We start from the raw sequence: 9,079 nt of genomic DNA, 5'->3' as shown, positions 1-9,079 counted from the left end.
TACAATTATCACAATTATCATCTTCGTTGTTTTTTCTCAATATTGTTGTTTTTATTATTTCATTTTTACTATCATTATCATTATTGCTATTACTATTATTATTATTAACATTTCTCTCATTATTCATACTAATTTATCTATTATTACAATTGTCATCATTATAATCCTATCATAAATTATTAACAGGATATAGAAATTCACACACACACACACGCGCCCGCACACGCACACACACACACAATTCGAAATCCTGCAGACTTTTTCTTTGAACGAGTAAGCCAAAATATATCATTCGGGTTCCAGTTTACGTTCCTCTTGTGTTATGTGTTTACACGTTACTGCGTTACTTTTGTGTCATATATATATATATATATATATATATATATATATATATATATATATATATATATATATATATACGCACACACATATATATATATAGGTAGATTCTAGTTTTTTTTTTTTTTTTTTTGCTTTATTAACAGTTGCAAAGTGTTCAAAACGGGTAATTAAAATATAAAATTATATATATATATATATATATATATATATATATATATATATATATATATATATATATATACAAATAAATTTTTTATCTCCCTGACAGGGAATTGAACTCGGGCCCTCTGAATGAGAATCCCGGCTCCTACCATATCACCACAACGAGCCATTAAAAGGATTGTCTAACCAGATGTCTGACATCCTTCATGGAAGTTGCCTATATACTCTTAGCAGAGCAGTAACAGCAAGGTTTTACAGACAATCCCTGTGGGCATCCGGCGGAAATGAATTAGAAATTCAACTCACAAATCAGGTTACCAAGGTTATATCTATGTGTGAAAGATGTGTAGAGTGCAGTAACGCATTTGATATAGAAATACAAATTTTACCTCCCTGACAGACAGTTCCCGTGGGCACTCGGAACCCGGGATTTTCACTCAGAGGGCTGGGGTAACCTGATTTGTGAATTGAATTGCTAATTCATTCCCGCCGAGTGCCCACATATATACACACATATATATTTATACACACACACATACACTTACACACACATATACATATATACATACATACACACACACACACACACACACATAAATATATATATATATATATATATATATATATATATATATATATATATATATATATATATATATATATATATATATATATAAAGAGAGAGAAAGATAGAGATAGAGAGAAAAAGGGATTCCTATGCATATATAAAGAAAGATAGATAAACAGATGCTGCATAAGTGTATGTGTGTATCGTGTACGTCCACCTCTACCTGTGTATCGCACACAGACGAGAAATCAGAAAAATGTCAGAGCAGAACAAAGAGATCCTCGCAACTGTCGATCCATATCGGTGCAATATGGATACCGTCAGTCTGTCAATCGCATCTGTGAAAGACACTTTTTGTTGCGCTGCATTTGGTACTAGTTGTGTGCATTATGGCGTGCAATCCTGCGTATTTGTAGCGAAACCTTTCGAATCAGTTTAGCTCTAAAGTGGAGCTGTTTTTGGCAACATGGTTTATTTTGTAGCTGGATTGACAGTCCGTAGCTCAGTTGTCAGGGAACACTGAAAGTATATGGCCTGACTATCTCGATTCACGGGTTGGTTTTAAATATCTGCGGTAAATTTTTATCTATATCTACATTATATGTATCTATGCACGTGTCCGGATCGGTTATGATCGGACATTCCTTTTAAACTTTGAAATGTGTTATACTAACGGTCTCTTCAAATCATTATGAAATAACAACTTTCTGAGTTGCACTTACGATATTATTGATATTATTATTTAATTTGGATATAACAAAATCTAACTTCGATAAAATTCAAGTAAAGTAAAATAGTAATCTGAAATAACTTCCTGGCGCCCCTGCCTTGTGGCCTCACTAAGACGAACTCTTCGCAAACAGGTGGGTTCTGTTTGGAAGTCCTTTTTTGTGTTAATTTTAAGAGTATTTTGAGTCATGGAACATATTCTAAAAGTTGTGTAAGGGGAAGGGCACCGGAGTTATTCAAGCGTTTAAAATTCGCCGCCCTCACCAAGACAACTCTTTGCAAACAGACGCCATTTGCCAAAGCTTTGCCTCCAACACTTTGCTTTGTTGATTTACGTTAATTGAAAGTGATAGCGATCGTGGTAGTTATAGGGAACAACCAATAGTGGTTACTAGATTACTATCTGGTATGAAGAAAAAAAAAAAAGCTTAATGCAAAAATACAGTATCTATATGTTTCATATTGAAAAGAAAAGGGGAAGTATGGCGATTTCTTAAATATAAAAGAGGGGCATCGTATTACGAAGATTGGGAACCGCTTATATACACAGTCTTAAAATGACCAACACACATATACGCACACGCAACCTATTACATATAAACAATACATTCCTTTACAATATTAACAAGTCTTATTACAGTCCTTACGACACCCTTAATTAGTAATTTTTTCCTAAACACTATATAAACCCTCAACTAAACACACTTTTTAAACCAAAACCACATGAATAATAATAGTAATATATAACATAAACATAGATGAAGTTCAGATAGTATGGATCTAAGGCCTTGTTAGTTCGAGTTGTTGTCTGTGGGAGAGTTACGGTACAGCAGATGTTCGAGTCTGCCTCAGGGCGAACCTTCCGAGGGAAACCAGGGTCATGGGAAAGGCATTTATGGAGAGAGTTTACATGTATACTTACGTGCCCATTTGCATAGATGTGTGTATGAATGTCTATCGTTGGATATTTATAGATTCTGTGTGTGTCTGTCTTTGTGTGTGTGTGTTTGTGTGTGTCTGTCTCTGTCTCTCTCTCTCTCTCTCTCCCTCTCTCCCTCCCTTTATCTCTCTCAGTCTCTCTCTTTCTCCCTCTCAGTCTCTCTCTTTCTCCCTCTCAGTCTCTCTCTCTCTCTCTCCCTCTCTCTATCTCTCTCTCTCTTTTCTTTTTTTTTTCTTAGAAATTCTGCACATAACAAAAATACACCTTTTATTTAATCAATATCGAAAAAAAGACTTTGATGCTGTCCTCATATTCCCGATTATGCGCATTTCCTTCTCCGTGTCATGGGACTTTGCAGCACTTTGTACTTCCGTATTGCAAATACGCCGTTGGGTGTACATATAATCTCAAACTTCACGAAACCTTCAGAGACAGTCAGACTTTCCTAGTAACATCAGTGCCAAGTGCCAACAAGTTTTGAGTTCTTCATCCGAGGAATTCTCGACTAATAGGAGGTTCGCGAATGTTGGTTGAGAAATCTCTTGTTCATTAATGATAGTGGAATTTGATATGATGATAAGAATAGTAATACTAATAGTGATAACGATGGTAGATAGTGATAGTAAGAATGAGGATAATAATGGTGATACTATAGATAATGATAGTAAGGATAATGATTGTAATAATGATAATGATAAAATTGATAATAAGGAAAATGATAAAACAACATTCATTACAATAATGACGATGATGATAACGAAAACTGTTGTAATAATAATAACAGCAACAAAAAGATGATAGTATCAAAGAAGAAAATGATAACAATAATACCAATGATGATAATGATAACAATAATATCAATGATGATAATGATAACAATAATACCAATGATAATAATGATAGCAGTGATAATAATAATGATACTTCTACTACTACTGCCACTACTACTACTACAAGCATAACGAAAACGATAATAAGAACAATGAGGATAATAACGATAATAATAATAGTGATGAACATGATAATGACAATAAACATTGCAATGATAACGATAGCAACAACAATCATAACGACGAAAAGAAAACTACGTCATTATGAACTTCAAGGAAACTACACGACTCAAAATACAACTTGAAAATGGAAGTAGGGGGTGTAACTCAGAGGTAGAGTGCTCGCTTCGCATGTGAGAAGTCCCGGGTTCAATCCCCGGCACCTCCACAATCATTGTTTAGCTCTTTGGCTGGTGCAGCGGCGACGCGGCGGCCTCGCATCCCGGTGGTCGGCAGATCGAGCCCCGTCCGAGCCCGTGAGTTTCCACTGTCGCCTGGCGGTCACTGCCGTGGCTGGGCATCAAGGTGGGTGAGGACCAAGCTCAGGTCGAGTCGACACTCTTTGGCACACTCTCTCGTGACTCTCTCTCAGGACTCGCTGACACAGGCCGGGCTTGCGTTAGTACATATAAGCTTGACGAAGCATCTGCTCCGCATATCTGGAGTATAATTATCCTTACTTGAGTTTTGAATGATAAACTAAAGACCCAGTGGAATGATGATGCTGATAATAAGCAACAATAACAATGAAAAAAACGGCAACATCAGTAAACTTATTTTCAGCGAACATTTCTAATTATTCATTCGTGTAATGGGAGAAGAAGAAGAAGAAGAAGAAGAAAAAAATGTATATATATATATATATATATATATATATATATGTATGCATACATATACATATATATGTGTGTGTGTGTGTGTTTGTGTGTGTGCGCGCGCGCGTGTGTGTGTGTGTGTTTTGTTCTTTTTTTTAATTCATCACAGACCTCCAGCTTAAATACTGATTTTCTATCAAACGCACATCCTTTGTATATCCCACCGTTGCCCCTAAGGGTAAAATGCCTCGTACTAATGAACTCAAAGTAATCTCAAAGAAAATCCTCAATATCCCGAACATAAACAGGCCGCGGTGCCGCCCATAAACTAGGACTATAATATAACCTAAGCCTAAAGAGTCTAAGAACAGTAAGAACATCTCATTACACCGTAGAGCTTTCATGGTTGAGTAACAGTAGTAGTATGCCTTCGCAGATTTTTTTTTATTTTTATTTTAATTTCTTTATTTTTTTTTTACTGTTGAGTTCTTTATTAACTCACTCTGTTTATAAGAACACCTAGATTTATATATTTGCGATTATAGTGATATTAATATCATAAAACAAAAATTGTGATGGTAATGATGATAATAGTCATGAGGATAAGAATTATTGCCATTTTTATTATTATCATTATCGTTATGATTATCATCATCATCATTATTATTACTATCATTATACTTGTCATAATTATCATTAATGTTTTCATTTTCATTATCATTGTTATAGCCATCACAATTATCAAAATTTTCTAACAGTATCATTACTGATATTATTATTGTTATCATTGCTATCATTATTATTATGATGATCATTATTTTCATAATTATTACTACTAATGTACTGTCATCATCATTATCTTTATTATTAATATCCTTATCATCATTATGACTATCACTATTATCATTACTATTATCATTATCCTCATTACTATCATAACTATCATTATTGTCATTATTAATCGTTATCAATTTTACATCATTATCATTATAATCATTACTACCATTACTGCTATTGTGGTTGTTGTCATCATCACCATCATTATCATCATTAATATAATTATCATTGGTAACTATTAATACTGATACAATTATAATTATGACAATGATTATAAAGACAATGGTCATGATTATTAAACTAATAATGGTAATAATAATGATACTAATACTACTACTAATAATAATTCTAGTTATGATAATGTTAATGATGATGACAATAATAATAATATTTATAGTGATGATAATAATATTATGCTAATAATGATTATGATAACGATAATGATGATAATGATAATAATAATAATAATGATGATAATGATAATAATAATGATGATAATTATAATAATAATCGTAATAATAATAACAGTGATAATAAAATGAGATAATAATAGCAGTATTATTGATACAGATTATAAGTACAATAAAGATATCATTCGTAATAATGATAGCGATCAAGGTAATGACGGCAAGACTGAAAACAAAAATAAAAATAATAAAAAGTAACCTGAGGAAGGGCAGTACACGATAAGCGAATCCTCAGTAATGAACAAAATAACTAAATCGAATTTACTCGTTAATACAAAAAGATTCCTTTCGCCAATTAAAGCTTTTCAACTTCATGGGCCACTGGAATAAACAAGCCAAGTTCTTGATGAATTTAAGCATTGCATGCAGTTGCAACAACTAACAGTACTGATGATAACAAAGTCGCTGCTGTGAATGATGATGGGTATGGTGATGATATTGGTATATAGCATATTTTTATTCTTGAATAAGGAAAGGGATAACTGTAATTAAATATTGATAAAGAAAATGAGGATAACAATGATAATGATGATGACTATGAGACGATTTCTATTATCGATATTAGTGATGACATCAACAATATAATGTTAGCAGCAATATAAACATGGAAATAATAACCATAAGAATACAACAATATCAGAAGCATCAAGAGCAGCAATACAGTGGTATATCAATTCAAAAAACAGTAATAGTGATAATCATTATCAACACGATATTGTTAGTACTAGCAGTATCACCATACATGATACTGAAGCAGTGTACATGGTTGCATTCAAAGGGAACAATGTTTAATATCTCACTCTATTCGAAACCCACCAATTGATTAAAAAATTCCCATCATGATATGAATCGAAGGGAGATAAGCATTTACCGAAGATAACAGAATGTAAGACGTAAAAGATATATAAAAAAAAAGAAGTTATGAACCATCCTCCAGTGCATGGACATCAACAACTAATGGTCTGCTTTATAACTAATTTGATTTAGACCTTTACAGAACAGTGAAATTGAATTAACGGTACAGACAGTGTATCGCGTATATTTTTTTTCTTCCATTACACGAATGATTAATTAGAAATGTTCACTGAAAGTAATTTTACTGATGTTGCCGTTTTTTTCATTGTTATTGTTGCTTGTTATTGTTGCTTATTATCAGTATCATTCCACTGGGTCTTTAGTTTATCATTCAAAACTCAAGTAAGGATAAGTATACTCCAGATATGCGGAGCAGATGCTTCGTCAAGCTTATATGTACTAACGCAAGCCCGGCCTGTGTCAGCGAGTCCTGAGAGAGAGTCACGAGAGAGTGTGCCAACGAGTGTTGACTCGACCTGAGCTTGGTCCTCACCCACCGTGATGCCAAGCCAGTGACCGCCAGGCGACAGTGGAAACTCACGAGCTTGGACGGGGCTCGATCTGCCGACCACCGGGATGCGAGGCCGCCGCGTCGCCGCTGCACCAGCCAAAGAGCTAAACAGTTATTCTGGAGGTGCCGGGGATTGAACCCGGGACTTCTCACATGCGAAGCGAGCACTCTACCTCTGAGTTACACCCCCTACTTACATTTCAGAATAGTATTTTGAGTCGTGTAGTTTCATCGAAGTTCATAATGACGTAGTTTTCTTTTCGTCGTTATGGTTATTGATATTGTTATCATTGCAATGTTTATTATCATTATAATTTTCATCGCTATTATTACTATTTCCGTTATCATCGTTATCTTCATTGTTATAATTTACGTTATGCTTGTAGTAGTAGAAGTAGTATCATTATTATCATAATTATCATCTTTATTATCATTGATATAATTGTTATCATTATCATCATTTATATTATTGTTATCATTATCATCATTTATATTATTGTTATCATTATCTTCATTGATACTATCATCTCTTTGTTGCTGTTATTATTATTACAATAGTTGTTATATCTATCATTGTTATAATCATCGATAGTATTGTAATGAATATTGTTGTTTTTATCATTTTCCTTATCATCAATTTTATCATTATCATTATTACTACCATTATCCTTACTATCATTATCTATAGTATCACCATTATTATCATCATTCTTACTATCACTATCTATCATCATTATCATTATTAGTATTACCATTCTTATCATCATATCAAATTCCACTATCATTAATAAACAAGAGATTTCTCAACCAACATCGGCGAACCTCCCATTAGTCGAGAATTCCTCGGATGAAGAACTCAAACTTGTTGGCACTAGTTGTTGGCACTTGGCACTGATGTTACTAGGAAAGTCTGACTGTCTCTGAAGGTTTCGGGAAGTTTGGGATTATATGTACACACAACGGCGTATTTGCACGACGGAAGTACAAAGTGCTGCAAGAGGTACTGTGCAAAGTCCCTTGACACGAGAGGGAAATTCGCATAATCGGGAATATGAGGATAGCATCATAGTATTTATTTATTATCATTTTTTTTCGATATTGATTAAATGAAAGGTGTACTTTTGTCATGTGCAGAATTTATAAGAAAAAAAGAAAGAAAAGAAAGACAGAGAGAGAGAGAAAAAAAAGAAAAAAGAAAAAAAGAAGAGAGAGGGAGAGAGACAGACGCACACACATACACAAACAAACAAACAAACATACACACACACACAATCTATAAATATCCAACGATAGACATTCATACACACACCTATGCAAATGGGCACGTAATTATACATGGAAATTCTCACCATAAATGCCTTTCCTATGACTCTGGTTTCCCTCGGAAGGTTCGCCCTGAGGCAGACCGAACCGTAACTCTCCCACAGACAACAACTCGAACTGACAAGGCCTTAGATCCATACTATCTGAACTTCATCTATGTTTATGTTATATATTACTGTTATTATTCATGTGGTTTAAAAAGTGTGTTTAGGTGAGGGTTTATATAGTGTTTAGAAAATAAGAGTACTTATTAAGGGTGTCGTAAGGACTGTAATAAGACTTGATAAGATTGTAAAGGAATGGATTTTTTATATGTAATAGATTGTGCGTACGTGTGTGTTGGTCATATTAATACGATGCCCCTCTTTCATATTTAAGAAATCGCCATACTTCCCCTTTATTTTTTCAATATGAAACATATAGATATTGTATTTTTGCATTAAGCTTTTTTTTTCTTCTTCATACCAGAATGTAATCTAGTAACCACTATTGGCTGTTCCCTATAACTACCACGATCGCTATCACTTTCAGTTAACGTAAATCAACAAAGCAAAGTGTTGGAGGCAAAGCTTTGGCAAATGGCGTCTGTTTGCAAAGAGTTGTCTTGGTGGGGGCAGAGAATTTTAAACGCTTGAATAACTCCGGTGCCCTTCCCCTTGCACAACTTTTAGAATATGTTCCATGACTCAAAATACTCTTA

The 9,079-nt window shown here is 33.9% G+C and overlaps 2 non-coding genes across 2 annotated transcripts; one reads left to right on the top strand and one right to left on the bottom strand.

The window, feature by feature from the left end:
* Window positions 1-3,887: 3,887 nt before the first annotated feature.
* TRNAA-CGC (transfer RNA alanine (anticodon CGC)) lies at window positions 3,888-3,959 on the top strand. The gene has a single exon. It is a non-coding gene; the product is annotated as a tRNA-Ala (tRNA).
* A 3,215-nt stretch (window positions 3,960-7,174) lies between these two features.
* On the bottom strand, window positions 7,175-7,246 carry TRNAA-CGC (transfer RNA alanine (anticodon CGC)). Its single transcript has one exon. It is a non-coding gene; the product is annotated as a tRNA-Ala (tRNA).
* Window positions 7,247-9,079: the final 1,833 nt, after the last annotated feature.

Source organism: Penaeus japonicus, unplaced genomic scaffold, assembly GCF_977035675.1.
Source record: "Penaeus japonicus unplaced genomic scaffold, GWHDUDI00000001_assembly GWHDUDI00000023, whole genome shotgun sequence".
NCBI classification, from domain to species: Eukaryota; Metazoa; Arthropoda; class Malacostraca; order Decapoda; family Penaeidae; genus Penaeus; species Penaeus japonicus.
The sequence above is the reverse complement of the archived record's forward strand: the minus strand, read 5'-3'. Positions and strand labels throughout refer to the sequence as shown.